The sequence below is a fragment of the Lycium barbarum genome, chromosome 3 (genome assembly GCF_019175385.1).
Source record: "Lycium barbarum isolate Lr01 chromosome 3, ASM1917538v2, whole genome shotgun sequence".
In the NCBI taxonomy this organism is placed as follows: domain Eukaryota; kingdom Viridiplantae; phylum Streptophyta; class Magnoliopsida; order Solanales; family Solanaceae; genus Lycium; species Lycium barbarum.
Window position 1 is genome coordinate 131,792,659 of NC_083339.1, and position 24,100 is coordinate 131,816,758.

A 24,100-nucleotide genomic window follows, 5' to 3' on the forward strand; every position below is an offset into this window, starting at 1 on the left:
ACACTATAAAATAAATACTAGCAAGGCAGCAAACTAACAATTATATCAAGACATGATAATTGGTGTTTAAAGAATATTTTTATTATAAAACATCATTGAAACTAAAGCTACATAAATTAATTTTCATATAAGTTCCAGTGCAATGAGAAAGGGTAATTGTATTCAATTTTTAGTTTAAGAATTTGCAATATAAAGTTATATGTAGATGCTACCATTGTTCATCGGAATAAGAACTTCAAAAAATTTAGAAATTATATATCCTTCTTCTGGAGTAGTTCATGACATTGTCGTGTAGTAGTGTTCGCGACTTTATATATTTTATTTCAATAAGAGTAGGTTTAAGTTTTAATTATAGTCCTAGTAGGTTTAAGTTTTAATTATAGTCCTCTCCGTTTTAATTCATCCCAAGGCAAGGTCTAAGGTTAAAATATCTAATGATATGTATTATAAATTTTGTTACATAAAATATAATTTTTACATGTATATTTATTTGGTTCGGCACAGTTATAATTTTATACTAAAACCTTCGGTTTTATAAAAAGAACCTAAAAATTGTATGGTTCGGTCGGTTCAGTCGGTTTTTGAAAAACCATTGATACCCCTACTTTTGGCAACGACAAAAAAGTTGTTGCACATCATTGCAATAACAGCCAATGGGAAATTTTTATGCAACCAAAAAAAATATTGTCAAAAGCACTTTTTGCAATAATAGTTGAATTTTTGTTGGCAAATGTCTTCTTTCTTATAGTAGTGGCTGAATTAAGTCATTTTCGTTAGAACAAGATTCTAAAAGTTGGCTGAAATTTAATCATCTTTCCTGAATTTCAAGTACATATGGTCAGACTTTAATTTATTTCAACTTCAACCATCTTTGCCTGAAGTTCAGACACATATGGCTGCAGGGGCGGACCCACCCTATCCCAAGGGGCACCCCTTCGTCGCAATTTTTTGTAAATATATATATTGTTATAAAATGAAGCTAAAAAAGTAATAATATTAAAGGATGAAAACCATAGAAATAGAGTTACAAAAGAGGAGAGATTTCTTATTCATCCAAAATGTGTTACAAGTCCATTCCATATGAAAACTTATGTCTCTATTTATAGTGCTACATATGCATTCAATATATGAGATAATGGAAGAATCATTAAGATGGTGGAAGATAATGGAAGAACCATTAAGATGGTGGAAGATAATGGAAGAGGCATTATATTTGTGTAGTGGACATCCATACTATATGTTTCATAACACTCCCCCTTGGATGTCCATAGATGATGTGCATCGTTAAAAACCTTATTAGGAAAAAGCCTCAATGAAGGAAAAAGAGTACACATATCTAGTAATACGCTTTGAGAGCTGCCTCATTAAAAACCTTACCAAGAAAACCCAATGGGACAAAACTTGGTTAAGGAAAAAAGAGTACAACGCGTATTTCACTCCCCCTGACGAAGACCAATATTCAGATGTCGGAGTCTTCGCATTCCAATCTTGAATATCATCTTCTCAAGAGTTGAAGTTGGCAAAGTTTTGGTGAACAAATCTGCAGGATTGTCACTTGAACGAATTTGTTGCACATCAATATCACCATTCTTCTGGAGATCATGTGTGAAAAATAACTTTGGTGAAATGTGCTTCGTTCTATCTCCTTCTATAAATCCTCCTTTTAATTGAGCTATGCATGCAGCATTATCTTCATATAATACTGTAGGTAATTTTGTATCACACTTCAAGCCACATCTTTCTTTGATGAAATGTATCACTGATCTCAACCACACACATTCTCTACTTGCTTCATGAATAGCTATTATCTAAGCATGATTCGAAGAAGTAGCAACAATGGACTGCTTTGTGGATCGCCATGATATAGCAGTACCTCCGCATGTAAACAGATAGCCTGTTTGAGATCGAGCTTTATGTGGATCGGATAAATAACCTGCATCTGCATAACCAACAAGATCTGTACTACCTTTGTTAGTATAAAAACAGACCCATATCGCTAGTTTCCTTCAGATATCGCAATATATGCTTAACTCCGTTCCAATGTCTTCGTGTAGGAGAAGAGCTATATCTTGCTAGCAAATTAACAGAGAACGCTATGTCAGTTCTTGTAGCGTTAGCAAGATATATAAGTGCACTAATTGCATTAAGATATGGTACTTCAGGACCAAGAAGCTCTTCATTTTCTTCTTGAGCTCGGAGTGGATCTTTTTATAGTGGTGCATAGAGGCATATAAAAGAGTAGATATAAATATGACATTCAACATATGAGAATGTGGGGAAGATATAAATATGACATTCAATATATGAGAATGTGGGGAAGATCATGGGTGAAGTGGGAGACATTACATTAAACCTTTGAGATCATGGAGGAAGTGGGAATTTATTTCTAGAGTGGTGGACATCCACACTTATTTTTCATAACACTCCCTCTTGGATGTCCATGTCTTAATAGATGACGTGTCTCATTAAAACCTTACTAGGAAAACTGGGAAAAAATCCTAGTGAAGGAAAAAGAGTACACATATCTCGTAATACGCATTGCTAGCTGCCTCATTAAAAACCTTGCCAGGAAAACCCAGTGGGATAAAACCTCAGGTAAGGGAAAAAGAGTACAACGCGTATTATACTCCCCCTGATAAAAGTATCACTTAATTCTTGGAGACAACACATCCAAATCTTGTATATCAACTTCTCAAATGTCGAGGTTAGCAATGCTTTACTGAACATGTCCGTCAACTTATCAATCAAGCGTATTTGTTGAAAACCTATTTCACCTTTCTGTTGAAGATCATGTCTGGAAAAGAACTTTGAGGAATGTGTTGTATTTTGTCTCCTTTGTTATATTCTTCTTTCAATTGAGCTATGCAAGCTTCGTACAATATTGTTGAAATCTTCATTTCCAAATAAACATCATATTATTGCAAAATGTATTGAATTATTGATCTCAGCCAGACACGTATTCCTGAATTGTTTTGTATAAGTATCAACAATTGACTGCCATGTCGAACGTCATAGTGTGGCAGTATCCTCACATGCAAATCAGTACTTTCTTGAAAACCAAACTTCATGTAATAATACAAATAATGCCCTGCATTTACATAACCAACAAAACCTTGATAATAATTGTTAGGACAAACAAATCTATATTAATAATTTCTTTTGCAGTATGCAATATAATATACTCATCATTATCATTAGGTCAAAATGATGTTTATTTATATTTAGCGACATCACAACCATTGGGGTACTCAATGGAATCGCTTTAACCTATATAAAGATTTGTGAAGCTTTATTTTCGTAAACCTTAAATGCTTCAAACCAATTTAAATCCCTACGGATTTTCTTTCATTGTCTATATAGCCATATTGACATCAATGAATTATACGCATTCAAAATTTTCATATATTGCCAGACTGATAAGAAACCCAATTGCATCCACCACAGGAGAGTACATACGTCTCCATACAATAATGTCAGGACTTTTGCGAAAAATCTTTATGCCACAAGGCACAAGCCGTACTTTATTTTTACGGTTTTTATTTATCATTTTACTTTTCGCACAAGAATCCATTTGTATCCCACTGACATTATACCTTGAGATCATCGGACTATAGGTCCAAAACATCACTTTTCCAAGTGAAACAAAATATACTTGAACTGCGTATTTTATTTGACCAATCATTATATTTGTCCATATTCTTTGACAGATTTGAATTCAAGATCCCCATCACCATTATAATATTGAGCGCTACATTATTTCAAAGATACCGTCGACGGTTATTTGATATCGGTTCCAATGCGACATAACTTATTGAGATCTCTTCATTTTTTATCAATTTCAGGTACCAGAACCTTTCCCAAGGTTTTATGAAGGTTATGTCGTGGTGCTCTTTAAAGCACTTGCCTCATTATATGACCATCTTGATCATTTGCTCCTCTCCTTCTTCAAGGAGTTTTATCTTTGGAACCGATCGGTCTATCGCCATAGGCTCTGTTCTTCCAGGACTTTAATTCTAATTGGAGCATTTGCGGCTAGAATATAATATTCACTTTTGGGTCAGCAAATGCGTCTGGCAGTTAACTTGAATTATCCTTTCAACGAGGATCATACCAGTGATAATTCATTACATATACCTTATTTTCCAGCTGCATATCATCCCTCCCCCTAATGTTAGGAAATCTAACATTTACCTCCAAACATTATTTGGGGACCCATCTTTATGCATTTTGGTGGAGCAATTAAATCATATACCGCACATTCAAATTTCTAGATGGAAATTATTTGATTCCTGACACTGAACCAATTGTAATAGGGGAACTTAATATCACTTGTTGGCTTGATGCGTACAAGTGCTGCTATATATTAAATAGCATATTTTATCCCAAATTTCTTTTTAGGAGTTTTGTTCTAATAACCAATTGTTTAGCTATAATTGGAGGCATACAATTTTAGCTAAACCAACTTGGATATAAACCAGCATTATTACACCATTTCATAATTTGGAATCGTGCTCTTAATTTAAAAATTCGAGCAAACAAATTGCAAAAACCAAATTGCAAGTTAATACCAAATGCACATGTGACCATCATATATGCATCTATCAAAACCATATAATAATAAACCGGTCCACATGGCAAGTGACTGGGCCCATATATACATATCACCTTTTATACATTCCAAAATCATGGGATACAATCCCAACCTTAGCTAGTAAATTAATCAATTTGGCATCATGAGAACAAGCAGCACAAGAGAATTCTTGAAGAATCTCTTTATTTCTTCAAAATATAACCATATGAATTCTCAATTATTTTCGCATCACATTGAACCGGGATGGTCAACCGGTCATGCCAACCTCCATAGCATGTGATTCCATCATGCTTATATTTATGTGGTACAAATTCTGAGGAAAAACGAGCATCATTTCACATACATTTTGTGTTATATCCCGTATTTTTGAACTTCAGATTATTTGTAAGCTGAGGTGGGGCCCACACGTCAAGATTTTTTTTGGAACATGTGACAAGCTATATGAATCACATATGTAAAGTTAAACACAACTCATGAAGGACCCTTGAGCCAAATCAAAGTGGAAGCCCTCCAAACGAATATTTTTAAGAAAACGTTTCCGGGTGACCTGACTTGGAGGGGCAAAAACGGTATTATAAGTTTGGAATTTAGAAAACTACCAAGAGATAGAAGTTATAGATAATTGAATTAGCTTTCCAACCATAGGTCGTGGGTTCCTAGGTGACGTCGGTACAAGGAGATATGGACATTGTAAGGTCGAAAGGTCAGTGAGCTATGCCCAACTCGGGACCAACCGGGTTGGCCCAAGAAAAATGAAAAGAAAAAAAAATGAGGCCCAAGTTTAAGAGGGAGGCCGACCAAAGCCACGGCCCAAACCCACAAAAAAATTAATGAATTTTCCATGTGTTAAAATAGATGAAAGGGACCATATATTTATCACTTTATCCATTAGAATTTTCAAGAAACACAAAAGATGAAGACCAAAAACAAAGGGCCATTTCGGCCAAGACCCATGGAAATTAAGTACCTTAAATCTTGTTCCAAAAATTATTTTCTTGTAGTATTCCTACCAATTCAAGTACCCTCTACAACGTGGTATAATTATTTCGGAAGATGGTTCATCCGTTTCATCGTTTCCGCACTTTGGTTAAGTGAAGAAGATTGGAGAAAAAGGTAAGAATTCATTCCATATTATTATGTTATGAAGGTTTGTTTGTGTTGTAGTATGTATAAATGAGTAGAAAGTATGGAAATATGAAAGTTTGCAAAGTGGGTATGTAAGTTGGCATGTAGCCGTGTGTGTATGTATGTTATATACATATGGTGAGTTGAATTTATGTTGTATTCTAGTTGTGAGTATGATGGAATTCATATTGAGAATGAAAGTTGAATGAATTTGGTTGAAGTTGGAAATATAGGTATTGGTCGTGTGGTATATGGAGATTAGAATGGGAATGAATTAATTTTGTTTAATATGTTGGTTGTGTTGTTGTGATCCTTATAGTGTAAAGGAAGGTAATATGATTTAAGTTGGCATTGAAATGGAATGTAAAAGATTATGTCATTCTAATATGATTTTATGATATTGTGGAAATGAAGTCGTTAAGGTGTAAATTATGATGATTGTTGATGAAGTTGGAAGATAGAAACATGTTATGAAAATGTTTGTTAAAGATTAGAAGTTTTGGTGGAATTATGACTTTGGTGGAAAGTTTGTATATTGTGTATATCTTGTGAATATTTTGTGGAATTGATATGAAATGCTTCCAAATTATATTGTGATGATTTTGATTAATGATGAATGTGAAACCCTTAAGATTTGTTTGGAAATTTGAAGTTGAAATGGAAGTATCGCACTATGTTGGAAAGGGAACTAGTTGTGCCATATTGTGTCTTGTAGTTATTGTTGTTGTTGATTGTTTTGGCCGAGTTGAATTCTCGGGGATGCTATATGTATAGGGGAAATGCTGCCCAAATTTCTGTAGAAAAGTGTTGATTTGATATTTAAGTCCTAAAGTCTTAGGGTTAACATTTGGTAAATGTGACCATTTGTAGATTTTGGACGAAACGGGAAGTGAACTTGGAAAGGCGTAAAAAGCATAAAAGGTATGTAAAGCTATCTCGATTCTTCTTTTGGCATGTCCTAGATGTACTAGGATCGGATTCGAGCCTCGGAAAATATTCTGTCTTTCGGAATCCGCGTTTGAAATTGTCCCTTTTTCATTCACTGGAATTGAACCCTATAAGTATGCTTTGTTAAAGAATTGTGTAAACTTCCGCAAATTGTCTAGAAAGTTATGAAAGGTGACTCCATAAGCTTAATATACGTAATTTGAGCCCACCGCTTCGGTTGTCCCGAGGTGGGCCCACTATTTCCGACTTTACCCTTTTTGTGTTTATAACTTAATTTCAAGCGGTTCTAAAGGAAACGCCTTAACTACTCTTCTAACTACCAATGATAATTATTCTAAATACTTTATTGAATCTCTGTAAAGGTATGATATTTTGTGTCTCATTTAGTCTCCCACTATTCCCGCTTTGCCTTTTAGTGTACTATTGCCTTATTTTCGAACAATATAAAATAAAACGTTTTAACTATCCTTTTAACTACTAAGGAAAATTGTTTTAATGATTCCCTCGAGTCTGGTAAACTATTTTGGAATATGAAAATGATCCCAGAAGGATTATTCTTCTGTAACTCATTATGACATACGACATACACTTACTATGATTCTGTCTGATTTCATTGGTTTGATTTGTCATCCGATATGCCTCATTGAGTCTCTGGAAATATATGGTATTTTTATTGCATTTAGTTTCTCACTACTCCATTCGTGGATGCCTCAATGTTTCCCACACTGAGCCCGGGCCAGGATATGTTGTCAAGCGTATTCCACTGCATTGTTCGCCGTGCCTCGATGTGAGGGGGCAGGTATATATGTACATGGGTTGTGGAGTATGTTGTGCCATGTACACACATTCTGATATGATATGATCTGATATGGCCATCTGATATGATATGTTATGTTACGGGGTTATCCCCTATTCTGTTCCTTATGTGTGGTGGCACCAGCGTCGGGGGGTGGCCACCTTCTGTTTGTCGAGTCCCTTGGCAGGGGCCGGATATGATATGGTATATGCTTCTGTACACACTCCTCATGTTTTGAAGATATTCATTTGATACTTCGGATGTTACACTCACTTCTCTGTAAGTTATGTTTCGGTTATGATCTTGTTCCGTAATGGGACCAGGTACGACATATGTTTTCAGCGAATACTATTTATGCTATATGATCAGCATTTTGCTAATCTGGATATTCAGTTCATTTTCTGTATCTTCTGCTTCGATTATGACTTTGTTTACTACGTTCCGTGCTTTACATACTCAGTACATATTTCGTACTGACCCCCTTCCTTCGGGGGCTGCGTTTTCATGCCGCGCAGGTACAGACGACAGATTTGCTGACCCGCCTGCCTAGGACATCTATTCTGCTATTTTGGGAGTGCTCTTTTGTCTAGAGCCTATATGTTGGTACAGTCTGCTGCTATTGTATATATGTATGCTATTCAGGGGTATGACGAGGCCCTGTCTCGTCTTATGATTCTGTTATAATCTGTAGAGGTCTGTAGACCTACTTGTGTGGGTTCTGTATATGTTTTGGGATGATATGATCTGTGACAGCCTTATCGGCTCCCATGTACTATGCCGGTTCATTTATGATAATTACTAACGCCAATTGACTTTTACATTTAAAAATATTCTGCTGATATGCTAGTCTGGGTTATTGGGTACGTTTGGGTGTCCAGCACGGACACTAGTCTCGGCCTACGGAGTTGGGTCGTTACAAAAGTGGTATCAGAGCGGTTCGTCCTCGGAGTGTCTACAGACCGTGTCTAGTAGAGTCTTGTTTATCGGTGTGTTGTGCACCACATCTATAAACAGGAGGCTACAGGACATTTAGGGTGTTACCTTTCTTTGAATCCTAGATCGTGCGATAGAGCCAGCTGTAGGAAATGAATTCTTTTTTTTTACTAACCTCTGATTTCAGCTGGAGAACGGTATCGACGTAAGACAGTGACTGATGATATTGGAAGCTACACAGTACACAGGTAAGTAATGGTATGAAAGATGTATGCTGGGTAAGGTGTTTGAAATACGATTGAAACATGAAGCTGAAGATTGGAAAGAAAAAAATAAACAGGAAAGTGTAGTAGGTGCAGTTTGAGTTGGGCATGTGAGGTAAGCCTCGGCATCCTTATACTTTTATTTGAAATTGTTAGCCCCGTGTGGCTATGATGCGATATGATATGATATGATATGATATGTATATACGTATATGTGTTGGCCCTGTGAGGCATGGTTGGTATTTCCTGTGTACAGGTTTTGGGATAGTAAGAAATACAGAGGAATCTCTGCCCAAATTTTTCTAGGAATATGAAGAAGAAAATGAGATATAAATTCTTAACATGTCTTGAGGGTCGATACCGATAGGGCAAACCCACTATGTTGGATTAAAGTTTAAGAGATACCCTCCATGTCATTTGTAAGAAGCATTACCCTTATTTGGAAAATTTTATCTCGAGAAAGTATATATGAGTATCAAATTCGCAATTTATTTAAATGGACTAGAAATATGTTCCAACCCCCTTTTGCTTTAGCACAGCCCATGTGAAGGGCAAAATATGTGGAAGGGCAAAAATGTCCAACGATCAAGTTTCCTCTAATTGAAAGGATACAAAGTGTATGACAAGCAGTCGGGAATTGAGTGGTTCGCTCACGACTCAAATATATATAATATATATACATGGAGGTAAATATTGAAGACGATATAGTCAGAAAAATAAAAGAATTCTCGCTAGGTCGGGGTGGGACCCGCTACGAGAACGTTCTGAAAAGCTGTCCAGACCCCGACTTGTCTTAAATTACGTGACAAAAGACGTGCGGGGCAATTGGTGTACTTATACCGGCCTTAACGTGCTTAAATGCATTAAAGTTATAAGGTTAAGTGTGCCAGGGCCAGAGCAATTCTGGGATGGGTGACTCCCTGGGAAATGTACAAAAATTTTCGCAAACATAGATATAAGAGACGAATATGAAATTCGGGGTAACCTAAAGGGAATTAGGATATGTGGAAAGGTAAGAAACTTTATAGGGGTCACACGAGCTGAGACGGATTAGATTGGTAAAAAGGAAGAAAAAGCAGCGCAGCTCTGAAATTAGAGTAAATTTGAACAAGTGATTGAAGATGTATTGTAAAAGAAATGGCAGTGATATATATACGTATGTGTAGGGCCCCCTATTTATGACTATGTCGATTGATTGGTGAACCCTAATAGCCAGTGTTGTAATATATGGAAAACATTAACTGGACAAAAGTTACGAGAAAAGGGGAAAGGTATGGTATAGATGTTACGAAGTAGACTGATATTTATTTTGCTACTGGTTGAGATTGGAAGATTCTAATACAACGATGTTTGGAAAGAACAGAGAATAATTGAGTGGAAGGTAAGGAGATCAAAATGTCAAAAAAAAAGTGAACCGTAAGAAACGTAATTAAGCGGAGCCTCTAAAAGAGTCGACGGGCAAAGCACGAAGTTAATTGCGAAAGAGAACTAAAATGAAATAGCGCAGGGCAAAGGAAAACTTATGGCATGAAATGATGAATCATGTGAATATCGAATAATTCGATTATCGAGAAAATAGAACGACAGATAAAGAATGGGTATGAAGGAAGAAGGAGATTACTAAGATATAAACAGCTACATTAATTATATTACTTGAGTGCCAGCTATCGGATAAGGTTGTGTACTATATAATTGTGATTTTGTTAAGGTCTCGTACGGAGAAAATCAAGTTGTAGGTTAGAAAGAAAAGATATGGCGGCATTACTTACATGGGGTCCGCGTTGATATTTATATGGACCCTAAGAGCCTCCAGTATATATATTTTAAGAAAAAAGAGTTGAATTCGCGGCAGAGAAGATGGTTCGAATTATTGAAAGATTATGATGTTAATATTTTTTACAACCCTAGAAAAGCTAACGTTGTGGCATACGCACTTAGTCGTCAATCTATGGACGGCTTGACCGGCGTACATTCAGAAACAAAGAATTGGTTTGTAAAACTCATCAGTCAGCTAGCCTTGGAGTCCGTTTGGTCGATTTAGAAGATATTGAAATTTTTGTCCGAGAAGTTGCTAAATCATCGATTATGGAAGAGGTAAAACAGCGCCAGTTCGAGGATTCTATTCCGGTATGGTATAGAGATACAATCTTTGATAAGGAAAGGACCCATTTTGAGGTCTCACCCGGTAGGGTATTAGTATACAGAGGCAGATTATGTGTGCCTAACGTTGCAGGGCTGCGACGGCCAATTATGGGCGAGGCGCATAATGTTCGGTATTCTGTTTATCCTGAATCCACTAAAATGTACCATGACCTCAGATGTCTATATTGGTCGGATGGCATGCAATGGGATATCGCAGAGTTCGTCGCCCAGTGCCCAAATTGTCAGCAGGCCAAAATTGAACATCAGAAGTCGGGTGGACTGTTGCAGGAAATGGAAATTCTGACCTAGAAATCGGAGATAATTCATAGGGACTTCATTACAGGTTTGCCTCGCACTCCACGGAAGTATGATTTCCATATGGATTACTGTGGATAGGCTGACAAAAAATCAGTCCATTTTCTTCCCGTCAGAACCACTTATTTAGCTGAGGATTATGCCAGGCTAGGTATTAAAGACATAGTGAGGCTCCGCAGAGTTCCTATATCTATCATCACTGACAGAGGTGCTCAATTTACGACTAATTTCTGGAGATTTGTTTTCAGGAAGGATTAGGGGCTCTGGTAAGTCTGAGCACAGTATTCCATCTTCAGAGCGACGGACAGGCCGAGAACACTATATAGACGCTAGAAGATATGTTGCGGGCCTGTATTATTGAATTCAGAGGTAGCCGGGACGATCATCTGCCGTTGATCGAGTTTGCTTATAATGACAGCTACGATTCTAGCTTAAAACGAGGCTTTGTATGGAGGAAAATGCAGGTCACTGATCGGCTGGTTCGATATCAACGAAACAGAGTTAATCGGTCCCGATATGATCCAGCAGTCCGTTGATAAGGTGAAACTCATCCGAGAAAGACAATTAGCAGCCCAGAGTCGACGAAGATCGTATGCTGACAAACGACGTCGACCTTTAGAGTTCCAGGTCGGCGATTGGGTATTTTTGAAAGTATCGCCTATGAGAGGCGTAATGCGATTCGGCAAAAAGAGTAAGCTCAGTCCGCGATATATCGGACCCTATCAGATTATTTGAAAGATTGGGAATGTCGCCTACGAGTTAGATTTACCATCTGATTTGGAAGCGGTACATCTGGCATTTCATGTATCTATGCTCCGCGAATGTGTCGGCGGTCCTCCTAGAATATTTCCAGCAAATAATATTCGGGTGACGGAGGAACTATCGTATGAAGAGCAGCCTGTAGCCATTCTGGATTGCCAGGTAAGGAGATTGCCGAATAAAGATGTAGCTTCCGTTAAGGTGCTATGGCAGAACGATAACAAGGAAGAGATGACCTGGGAAACTGAAGAGGAAATGAAGAAGAAATATCCTTACTTGGTTATATTCAATAATGAATGTGTATCATATGAGCCGACCATAAAAAATAAACTCCCCTGAAGTACTTACAGACCCTATAAGACTAATCTAACATTCGAGGACGAATGTTCTAAAGGGGGGGAGGATGTTATATCCCGTATTTTTGAACGTCAGATTATTTGTAAGCTGAGGTGGGGCCCACACGTCAAGATTTTTTTTGGAACATGTGACAAGCTATATGAATCACATATGTAAAGTTAAACACAACTCATGAAGGACCCTTGAGCCAAATCAAAGTGGAAGCCCTCCAAACGAATATTTTTAAGAAAACGTTTCCGGGTGACCTGACTTGGAGGGGCAAAAACGGTATTATAAGTTTGGAATTTAGAAAACTACCAAGAGATAGAAGTTATAGATAATTGAATTAGCTTTCCAACCATAGGTCGTGGGTTCCTAGGTGACGTCGGTACAAGGAGATATGGACATTGTAAGGTCGAAAGGTCAGTGAGCTATGCCCAACTCGGGACCAACCGGGTTGGCCCAAGAAAAATGAAAAGAAAAAAAAATGAGGCCCAAGTTTAAGAGGGAGGCCGACCAAAGCCACGGCCCAAACCCACAAAAAAATTAATGAATTTTCCATGTGTTAAAATAGATGAAAGGGACCATATATTTATCACTTTATCCATTAGAATTTTCAAGAAACACAAAAGATGAAGACCAAAAACAAAGGGCCATTTCGGCCAAGACCCATGGAAATTAAGTACCTTAAATCTTGTTCCAAAAATTATTTTCTTGTAGTATTCCTACCAATTCAAGTACCCTCTACAACGTGGTATAATTATTTCGGAAGATGGTTCATCCGTTTCATCGTTTCCGCACTTTGGTTAAGTGAAGAAGATTGGAGAAAAAGGTAAGAATTCATTCCATATTATTATGTTATGAAGGTTTGTTTGTGTTGTAGTATGTATAAATGAGTAGAAAGTATGGAAATATGAAAGTTTGCAAAGTGGGTATGTAAGTTGGCATGTAGCCGTGTGTGTATGTATGTTATATACATATGGTGAGTTGAATTTATGTTGTATTCTAGTTGTGAGTATGATGGAATTCATATTGAGAATGAAAGTTGAATGAATTTGGTTGAAGTTGGAAATATAGGTATTGGTCGTGTGGTATATGGAGATTAGAATGGGAATGAATTAATTTTGTTTAATATGTTGGTTGTGTTGTTGTGATCCTTATAGTGTAAAGGAAGGTAATATGATTTAAGTTGGCATTGAAATGGAATGTAAAAGATTATGTCATTCTAATATGATTTTATGATATTGTGGAAATGAAGTCGTTAAGGTGTAAATTATGATGATTGTTGATGAAGTTGGAAGATAGAAACATGTTATGAAAATGTTTGTTAAAGATTAGAAGTTTTGGTGGAATTATGACTTTGGTGGAAAGTTTGTATATTGTGTATATCTTGTGAATATTTTGTGGAATTGATATGAAATGCTTCCAAATTATATTGTGATGATTTTGATTAATGATGAATGTGAAACCCTTAAGATTTGTTTGGAAATTTGAAGTTGAAATGGAAGTATCGCACTATGTTGGAAAGGGAACTAGTTGTGCCATATTGTGTCTTGTAGTTATTGTTGTTGTTGATTGTTTTGGCCGAGTTGAATTCTCGGGGATGCTATATGTATAGGGGAAATGCTGCCCAAATTTCTGTAGAAAAGTGTTGATTTGATATTTAAGTCCTAAAGTCTTAGGGTTAACATTTGGTAAATGTGACCATTTGTAGATTTTGGACGAAACGGGAAGTGAACTTGGAAAGGCGTAAAAAGCATAAAAGGTATGTAAAGCTATCTCGATTCTTCTTTTGGCATGTCCTAGATGTACTAGGATCGGATTCGAGCCTCGGAAAATATTCTGTCTTTCGGAATCCGCGTTTGAAATTGTCCCTTTTTCATTCACTGGAATTGAACCCTATAAGTATGCTTTGTTAAAGAATTGTGTAAACTTCCGCAAATTGTCTAGAAAGTTATGAAAGGTGACTCCATAAGCTTAATATACGTAATTTGAGCCCACCGCTTCGGTTGTCCCGAGGTGGGCCCACTATTTCCGACTTTACCCTTTTTGTGTTTATAACTTAATTTCAAGCGGTTCTAAAGGAAACGCCTTAACTACTCTTCTAACTACCAATGATAATTATTCTAAATACTTTATTGAATCTCTGTAAAGGTATGATATTTTGTGTCTCATTTAGTCTCCCACTATTCCCGCTTTGCCTTTTAGTGTACTATTGCCTTATTTTCGAACAATATAAAATAAAACGTTTTAACTATCCTTTTAACTACTAAGGAAAATTGTTTTAATGATTCCCTCGAGTCTGGTAAACTATTTTGGAATATGAAAATGATCCCAGAAGGATTATTCTTCTGTAACTCATTATGACATACGACATACACTTACTATGATTCTGTCTGATTTCATTGGTTTGATTTGTCATCCGATATGCCTCATTGAGTCTCTGGAAATATATGGTATTTTTATTGCATTTAGTTTCTCACTACTCCATTCGTGGATGCCTCAATGTTTCCCACACTGAGCCCGGGCCAGGATATGTTGTCAAGCGTATTCCACTGCATTGTTCGCCGTGCCTCGATGTGAGGGGGCAGGTATATATGTACATGGGTTGTGGAGTATGTTGTGCCATGTACACACATTCTGATATGATATGATCTGATATGGCCATCTGATATGATATGTTATGTTACGGGGTTATCCCCTATTCTGTTCCTTATGTGTGGTGGCACCAGCGTCGGGGGGTGGCCACCTTCTGTTTGTCGAGTCCCTTGGCAGGGGCCGGATATGATATGGTATATGCTTCTGTACACACTCCTCATGTTTTGAAGATATTCATTTGATACTTCGGATGTTACACTCACTTCTCTGTAAGTTATGTTTCGGTTATGATCTTGTTCCGTAATGGGACCAGGTACGACATATGTTTTCAGCGAATACTATTTATGCTATATGATCAGCATTTTGCTAATCTGGATATTCAGTTCATTTTCTGTATCTTCTGCTTCGATTATGACTTTGTTTACTACGTTCCGTGCTTTACATACTCAGTACATATTTCGTACTGACCCCCTTCCTTCGGGGGCTGCGTTTTCATGCCGCGCAGGTACAGACGACAGATTTGCTGACCCGCCTGCCTAGGACATCTATTCTGCTATTTTGGGAGTGCTCTTTTGTCCAGAGCCTATATGTTGGTACAGTCTGCTGCTATTGTATATATGTATGCTATTCAGGGGTATGACGAGGCCCTGTCTCGTCTTATGATTCTGTTATAATCTGTAGAGGTCTGTAGACATACTTGTGTGGGTTCTGTATATGTTTTGGGATGATATGATCTGTGACAGCCTTATCGGCTTCCATGTACTATGTCGGTTCATTTATGATAATTACTAACGTAAATTGACTTTTACATTTAAAAATATTCTGCTGATATGCTAGTCTGGGTTATTGGGTATGTTTGGGTGTGCAGCACGGACACTAGTCGCGGCCTACGGAGTTGGGTCGTTACATTTTGTTTCCCCACTATAGTTGTAGTAATATGAAGATATTAAACCTTCCATAATTTATAGTCTCAATATAATTTATTTCTGGCCAATGCATTTGAAACTTAAAAAGTTTCTTCTGAGACTTACTACAACACCAATATTATGAAAAAAAAAATCTTCCATCAGGTTGTAACTCTTTAGCTCTTTGAGAGTTCCCAATTAATTTTGCACTACCAAATCTTTGCATGGTGAATATCTCCTCTTAGAGGGAAAATTATTGTCATTATGGTCATGGTCAAAACCTTTATAAGCAATACTTATTTCTTACTTTTACTCTTTGGTAATTCATGATAAGACATACCATAATATTTATGAAGTACTAAAAGTAAGTGCCTGACCATTGACCTTTTATGTCAAAACAATTTTCTTTTCTCTCAAACCTTCCGTAGAGTTGAGTTGTGTGGTATTTATTCAACCATCTATGAGCACGACCTTATCCATAATGTATTCACATTTCACTTTAAAAATGGGCGAGCATTCACGATGCTTATCACAAGTCACATTCTCTTCAAATCACCATATATAAATTGTAACCTCTGACATTTATGTGAAATACATAAACTTTTATTATCCAGCAACATTCCTTCGTTTGTGGTAGTGATGATAAAATAAATTGTCAAAGTAGAAATATCTCTACCACGAGAAGTCCAATAGATCTGCACAAATAGGTTAGTAACAACGAACAAATATATATTAGAAAGCCAAAGAAGAATATATGATCCTTATGTGCATACTTTTCGCTAATTCCGCAGACTATAAGATAACATAAAGCAAATCTCACCTTATATATTCAGTAACCATAAGTGGTTCTGAAAACTTACGCATGTTAATCACAAAGTGATGTGTTTATTCCATTTGTGAACTTTATTAGTAGTTCAAATGAGCCTTTTCTACAAGTATTATTATGGTAGCATATTTACAAGGGAAAAATAGTACTGCACAAACTCAAACTGGCATTCATGCCATCAATTGACAGTCAAAATTGATATAGCACACTAAGGTACTTAATTGCCTATGTAACAGTTGTTAGAAGGAAATCTAGGCCTGAAAATATAATGTCACCAATTGATCCGTTTAAAAATACACCAATTGTTACACTGAAGCAAATTTAAGTATCCAATAAATTATGTTTAGATGATATATATTTAAATATCCATGAAGCAGTAATACTTGATGCATAAAAAAATTAGAGAATAAGGATTAAATCTCATGGGCATGTCAAGAGCCTTATTTTGTAGACATTTACTATATATGATAAGGATAACTGCCGAAGGTAAAATTATTTTATCAATTTACCTTATTTTATCAACAGTAAGAGTTAGAAAACATACCAGAACTCCAAAGTAAACATATGGTTCTGTATCCATCGACCAATACAACTTAAGCCTTCATGAAAGGCTTCTCCAGACACAATAGGCATGCAGCATATGACCTCAACTACGATTGGCTTTACAAAATCCACTAAAAAAAAATAGTTACTACCGCAAATAGATAAATTTCGATTAGACAAAAATTGAATAAAGAAATATGTCAAACGTATCTTTGCGTTAGCATAAATTTGCTTCAGATGTGATCAGTTCATATGCATAAACTTGATCATCAACTGTTTACTCTTCTTTCTCATCATCACACCAAACTATTGGTATCTCCCATTTGGTTAAATAAAACCCAACTTGGAAGTGGTGAATAAAATTGAAACTTGAGACAATTCGTGCTGATAACGTGTTATAAAATGAACCTAAAAAAGTAATAATATTAAAGGATGAAAATCATAGAAATAGAGTGACAAAAGAGGAGAGATTTCTTATTCATCCAAAATGTGTTACAAGTCCATTCCATATGAAAACTTATGCCTCTATTTATAATGCTACATATGCATTCAATATATTAGATAATGGAAGAACCATTAAGATGGTGGAAGATAATGGAAGAATCATTAAGATGATGGAAGATAATGGAAGAGGCATTATATTTGTGTAGTGAACATCCATACTATATATTTCATAATATATATATATATATATTACTACTTAATATAAGTAAGGATAGCTCTTTTTGGTCGTCCTCACAGGGGTCTTTAAGTAACCGTACTTCTTTATTTTATTTTTTTTATACAATTTCAAATCCTTTTATGCTTACATGTGGGTGCCATATTTTGACTTTTCCTTACATTGCCCTTATTCATTTCTGCACACCAGACCGACAAAGACCTCTATATTTGGGTCCCACGTCCAATTCAACTTTTGCACGCTATTTATTGTCCTTGCTTTTCATTTTATTACTTCAATTGTCTTGTACTCCCTCCTGTTAAAAAACAATGTCGATTGAGCCTTTATTTATTTTTTTATCAAAAAGAATATTAAGTTTTCAAATTAAAAAAGAATTAATTTTATTTTTTCATATTTTTTCGTATTAGTGTTAAGTGACCAAATTTCAATACTTATTTAATTAAAGATAGTTTAGTCAATTATTTATTTTTGCGTAGAAGTTTGTATTTTCTTAAGAAATGTGCAAATGACTAAGTTGACACTCTTTTTGAACAGGAGGCAATATATTTTTGTAACGCCTTTCTGTAACACCTAATTGATAATTTTTCCATGTACATAAGAGATGACATGCGAGAACCACAGTATGATATTCGGGGATTTCTGACGTCGGGTTTTTTTTAAGCCCTCTTTTAAATTGTTTGACAGTAGAGGCAATTCAGCAACCAGCGACCAACAACCTTAAATTTCTTTCTAAAGTATTCTTGATCTAACTATAGCATATATATTTTTTATAATCAACAATTTTGAATTACATTTAAAAGCTTAAAAATATTTCTAATCCTTCAGAAATTTGTTGCAGTCTTATTTCTCATCTTCTTAAGTATAGGTTTATTTGGGAGTATCTGATGTTTTAAACTTTTATATTTAGGCCATAATAAATGACTTTTAACATAATCAAGAAAGTATTTTTTTTTTATTTTTTTTTTATCATTTAGATAAGTAAATTTTTACACAACCAAGAACCCATATTAAATTTGTTATATTTAATTAAGAAAAATTTAGTGAAAACACTTTTTACTTTTTAGGGGTGAGTGATTTTTAAGGAGTGTGCTCATGCTGAAAACACCTACAATAGGAACCGGGTGGAGAGTACCCTTTGTTGACACCCAATTTTGTCCCGCCTCTCCTCCGAAATACCTAGTTACGCTTCTAATATTTCGAAAAAAATTAAAATATATATATTTATATTTTACTATAATTATTAGCCTCTTATTAATACCCACGTTTCATTATTCTATTACAGTTACTATTATTATTATTATTATTATTATTATTATTATTATTACTATTACTATTATTATTATTATTATTATTATAATTCACAATTTTTTCGGCATTTTACCAGCTTATGCACACGCATCGCATTTATCTTTGCATAATTAAATAATAGCGTTTATTTACTGTGAATTTTCGAAATACTATTGCACGGCTATTACAACGCCATTTTTTATCTAAACACTAATAATTGCATATTTCATATTGAGCAATATTTTAACACAAGTTATTTAAATAGGTCTTTTATTTAAATGTAGTAACCCAATCAACCCATACTATTTTCGGACCAATTCATAAAATCAGCCCACATTTTAACCCATCTTAATGCCCAATCCGCATTTAAATACCAGCCCAATATTTTAAAAACGGACCAGCCCATTACCTAAACACTACCCGACCCGACCCGGTCCAGCCCATCCCCTAATTTTCCTTAACCCTAAATCCCTAACCCCCCTTCATTTTTTCCGCCGCTTCTGTCTCTCCATTTCCCCTCCTCTCTTCTCCTTCAATTCCTTTTCCTCCATCTTCTCCGCTCCCCCCACTCGTTCCTGTCCCCCCCCCCCCCCCCACGCTCCTCTGTCACCCACTCATCCCTGTCCCCCGCTCCTCTCTCTCATACGCTCCTCTTTTTTTTTTTCTTAAATCAAATGAAACCCTATAAATCTGTGGCGAATAGAATTGCAAAAAGGGGATTTTTTTTTTGGGGGGGGGGGGGGGGGGAAGGTGAAACCCCCCTCAAGAAAGAAAAGATTTTCGGATGGTAAACGCCCCCCCCCCCCCCCCAAGAATCAAAGCTTTAGAAACGGAGAAATCCCCTGGAAATAGAGCTCTCTGAGTCATCCGAAATCCCCCTAAAAATAACAAATTTGCAGTGGTTGTGCTAATTTGAAAACATCGAGTCCAAAATATTAGAATATTTGTTTCCTGTTTTTTTGTCTTCTTTGTTTGTTGTTGTGAATTCGAGCATCGCAAACTCTGGCTCAATAGTCTTCGAGGTAGATATCGAAACCTTCGCCTCATTTCGCTGCACCCGAAGAAGGTAATTTCCCCTTCCCCTTTTATTTTCTGTCTTATCTGTTTTTTAATCGCTATGTAGTTTTAGAACAGGCTGATTAGTTAGATTAGTTTGGTTCAACGGATAGTTTGTTTGTATGTTGATGTTAATTCGGGCTTAATTAGTTTGTATGATGGTTTAATTATCGAGTTTGGCCCTGTTTATGCAATTAGATATGCTATGTGTGATAACGTGGATTTAGTTAATTCAAATGCATGAGTTAATCGTGCTAGTTGGTTTAAGTCGCATATCGTTACATAAATCTGGACAATTAGTTTGCAGGATATTTGAGCTTGTTTAAGTGTTTGTTGTTAGGTTAGGCATGATTAGTGGTTAAATCTGTGATTGATTTCTGTTTGCTTCTGATTATAACACAAGTTTGTTTAATGCAATCCAATAATGACATAGTAATATGGAGGGCTGAAATTGTAACAGAGAGAAAGCATATCCAGTTTGTACTATGATAAGGGCGATGGTTTGTGGACAAGATAAATAAATCTGGTCTAAAATTAGCATAAGGTAAAATTGATGTGTTGTTTGGAGCTATTAACATCATCAGTTTCAGTTTCTTGGGCTTGGTATATATTGTCTTAAGGAGGTTAGATGTTGTTTCAGATTTAAACAATCTAAAGATGTCTTTTGAACATACTTGACCACCTGGCAGCCTTGATACATAGACATTGATCCCTATTTCTCCCCACCTCAACTCCCTATTCCTGTCGATGTGCAAATTGTTCATTTTTCACACCATCAGTCTAAAAACAGATCTGGCCTATTCCCTTGTTATTTTGGTTTTAGTTCCTATATAATAATAAGTAGTTTGTTCTGTGTTTAGCTATTTAGTTTGCCTTGCTTAGTGTTGAAATTGGTAAGAAACTTGTATTCAGTTATTTAGTTTATTTTTGCTTGGTATGGCAGTTTGGTAAGAAGCTGTATTTAGCCATCTAGTTCGTTTGCTTAGTATCGTAGTTGGTGTGACATCATGTTTAGTCATTAAGTCTATTCTGCTTAGTGTTGTAATTAGTATGAAATTTACACCCAAAGTGTCCTAATTTGTTTGCTCAATTTGAAACTGTAATCATAGTTGAAGTAGAAAGATCCTTCTGTTTGCTTGGTATTTGAATCATCTGGCCAGCTTAAGTTAGCTTAATCCAGTGAAGCCTTGTATGATAAGTGATTTTATAATTAAACATGACTGTAAAACACTTGTGTTTCCTGGGAATCTGAATCTATATGAATCTGTCATGTTTGAAAGTGTTCTGTTCATTGCATTCATTGCTATTCACTAACTAATCATGATGAGTTTAATCTTCTTAAGCTCACTTATGAACATTGTGTGAATCATATGAGTATACATCCTTAGGAGATATTCGTTTAAAATCTGTATGAATTGTGAATCTGTTGCATCTGGTTTATATGTGGGAATCATGCTAGAAGTATTTATGGGTTCATTCTAGGTTTTCATTCCTAGTTAACTTGGTTAATGATCAGTTAAACATGTATAGTCACTTGTTGCTTTTCTAATTGTTTATGTTTGTTTAATTGAGTCCAACTTAAACCAATATGAACCTGTCTAGGTCATTCAGGTTTATTAAAAGCTTGTTTTGGATGATTTCAGCCTAGCCAGTATCAATGGTCTGTGTTGTTAATTCACTATCAGGTTTAGTATCTGAAGATCTCGGAATATGTTTCTGTAAAGGGATACAAGTATTTAAACTCAGTTCTGTCCCTTTTGTCTGAATTCTATATTTTAAAGAAGGAAGTTCCAATTTGTTGCGGTTGTTGTCTTCATACCATGATTTTTGTCACTCCCCTGATTTGAATGAAACTTACTTGCCATGGTTTTCATGCATGATGTTGCCTTCCTGTGTTTGTATGAAATCAGTTAACTACTCCAATTCCTAAAGAAGGTCGCTGCTTGTAGTTTTTATGCTAACAGGTGGTTTAAACATAGACTCTGCCCATATCTCGCTAATTTCCACTTCTTTGGTTAAATAAGAGTTGATGCTATACCTATAAGTTTCGATTCTGTGGAATAAGGTTATGTTAGCTTTGCCTATTATCTAAATATGAGTCAGTATATTACCATGCTATTTGATAAATCTTAAATGTGTTTGATGTGGGAGCCTGCCAAGCATATGGATGTAGTGAAGTTTCATATATTTGTTTATCTTGTTGACTGTTGGTTCGTGTATATTAGAATTCATTGCATTCTAATCTGAAAAATACTAAGCATATCCAATAATGGTAGAATTATCTCAAATACCTTGGTCTATGTCCTATGTTGTTTTGTGTTTCTGTTGAAGTATCCCCATGACATATTTGTTCCTATATTCTCGAATGAAGCACTCTATTGGTTGAATTAGGACTGAACATAACTGGGCCTGAAATCTGTCCCTTAAAATTGAGAAGGACAGTTTTCCTTTTTGTTTCCAAAATTAAATCGAGTGCAGTCTAGTTTAGGTATGAAGTTTGTTGTTCGACACTATACTGGAGCTTAAAATCAGTCAGAGGATTTTTGAAATGAGATAGTGTATGGTCATTAAACAGTGTTTCTTTAATGCACAGTTGAATTCATGCGTTTAAATTTCATAATTTATTCCTTTTTTCTTTCATTCGTTAATGATTGATAAGTATCCTACTCAAGTGTTTCTGAGAGGCTCGTTTGAGTTTTATATTTTGTATGTTTAATACAGTTCATTGACCGCTTACTAATCCTTTTCCTTTCATTTTTTTGCATGACCATCGCATACGAGTCCGAGGGACTTGTCTCCTTTTCCGCATTCGGTGTTGGGTCAAGGCCCAACATTACCTCCTCTCGGGTCAATCTATACCTACAGCAGATTAAAATATTCTGGGCTAAGCCCAACAGCAGCAACGGACCCGCAGCAACATATAAAAGAAATCTGCTGGGCCGAAGCCCAACAGTAAACAGTTTCCAGCAGTCCCAAAACGGGCTGGACCCATTTGACATTATTTGCTCCTTTATTTTATTTTCTGCATTTAATTCATATTATGCAACTGACTCTTTGTTTGTTTTGTTTGTTAACTTAGATGAACCTTAATGAGTTAGTAGGTTTAGTTTTAGTAATGGGTGGTTAGTTTAAGGAAGACCAACAATTAATTCCATAAGTTATTCTCTTCTTTTTACGTTTTATTTTGGAATAATTAATTTGCAAAATGGCATGATTTTATATTTCGAGTTAAGAGAATCGTATTTTATTCTTACTATCCTAGAAATTTCAAAACATCATTAATATGCAAACATAAATTCAAACACATTTTTTAAACTCTTCAAATTTTTGAGTCAATCACGCATATTCTTCATTAAGCATAGTTGATAAAGATAATAAAAAATGGATAAAGGAAATCTATTAGCTATTTTGTATTTTTTATTCACACTTCTAAAACTCAAAGTCAATTAATACCTCATTGCTTAATTTTTTATTAAAACATTGCATAAATCTGCATCTTCTTCTACTTATATGTAAGTTATCATACTTTGTAAACTTCATTTTTATTATGCTACTTCCTTTAAATCTATTAACAACTATTATAAATTTTATTCAAATAGTATTTTAAGATTTTCTTTTATACAAAGTATTAGTCTTATTTTAATAACCTTCTTATTTAAGCCTTAGCAATATGTATAAGTTTTATTTTAAGCAGTTCATATTTTTTCTTTTGAAACATTAGTAGCATTACAAGCCCACTTCTTAAAATTTAAATGTTACATCTTTAACTTCAATTAATTAACCTAAGTTTGGTCGGATAACCGTAAGTTAACGGATTCTAAAGGATGCCTAATCCCTTCCCTTTAGGATAATATAGAGCCCTTACCTAGAATCACACTGGTTAAGCAGACTATTAATTGAGGCTTAGTTTTAACTTTACCTTAGTTAACATTTAGATGTCCTAATTCATCGTTAAATTAATTAGGTGGCGACTCCTTAAATAAAAAATAAATAGGAAT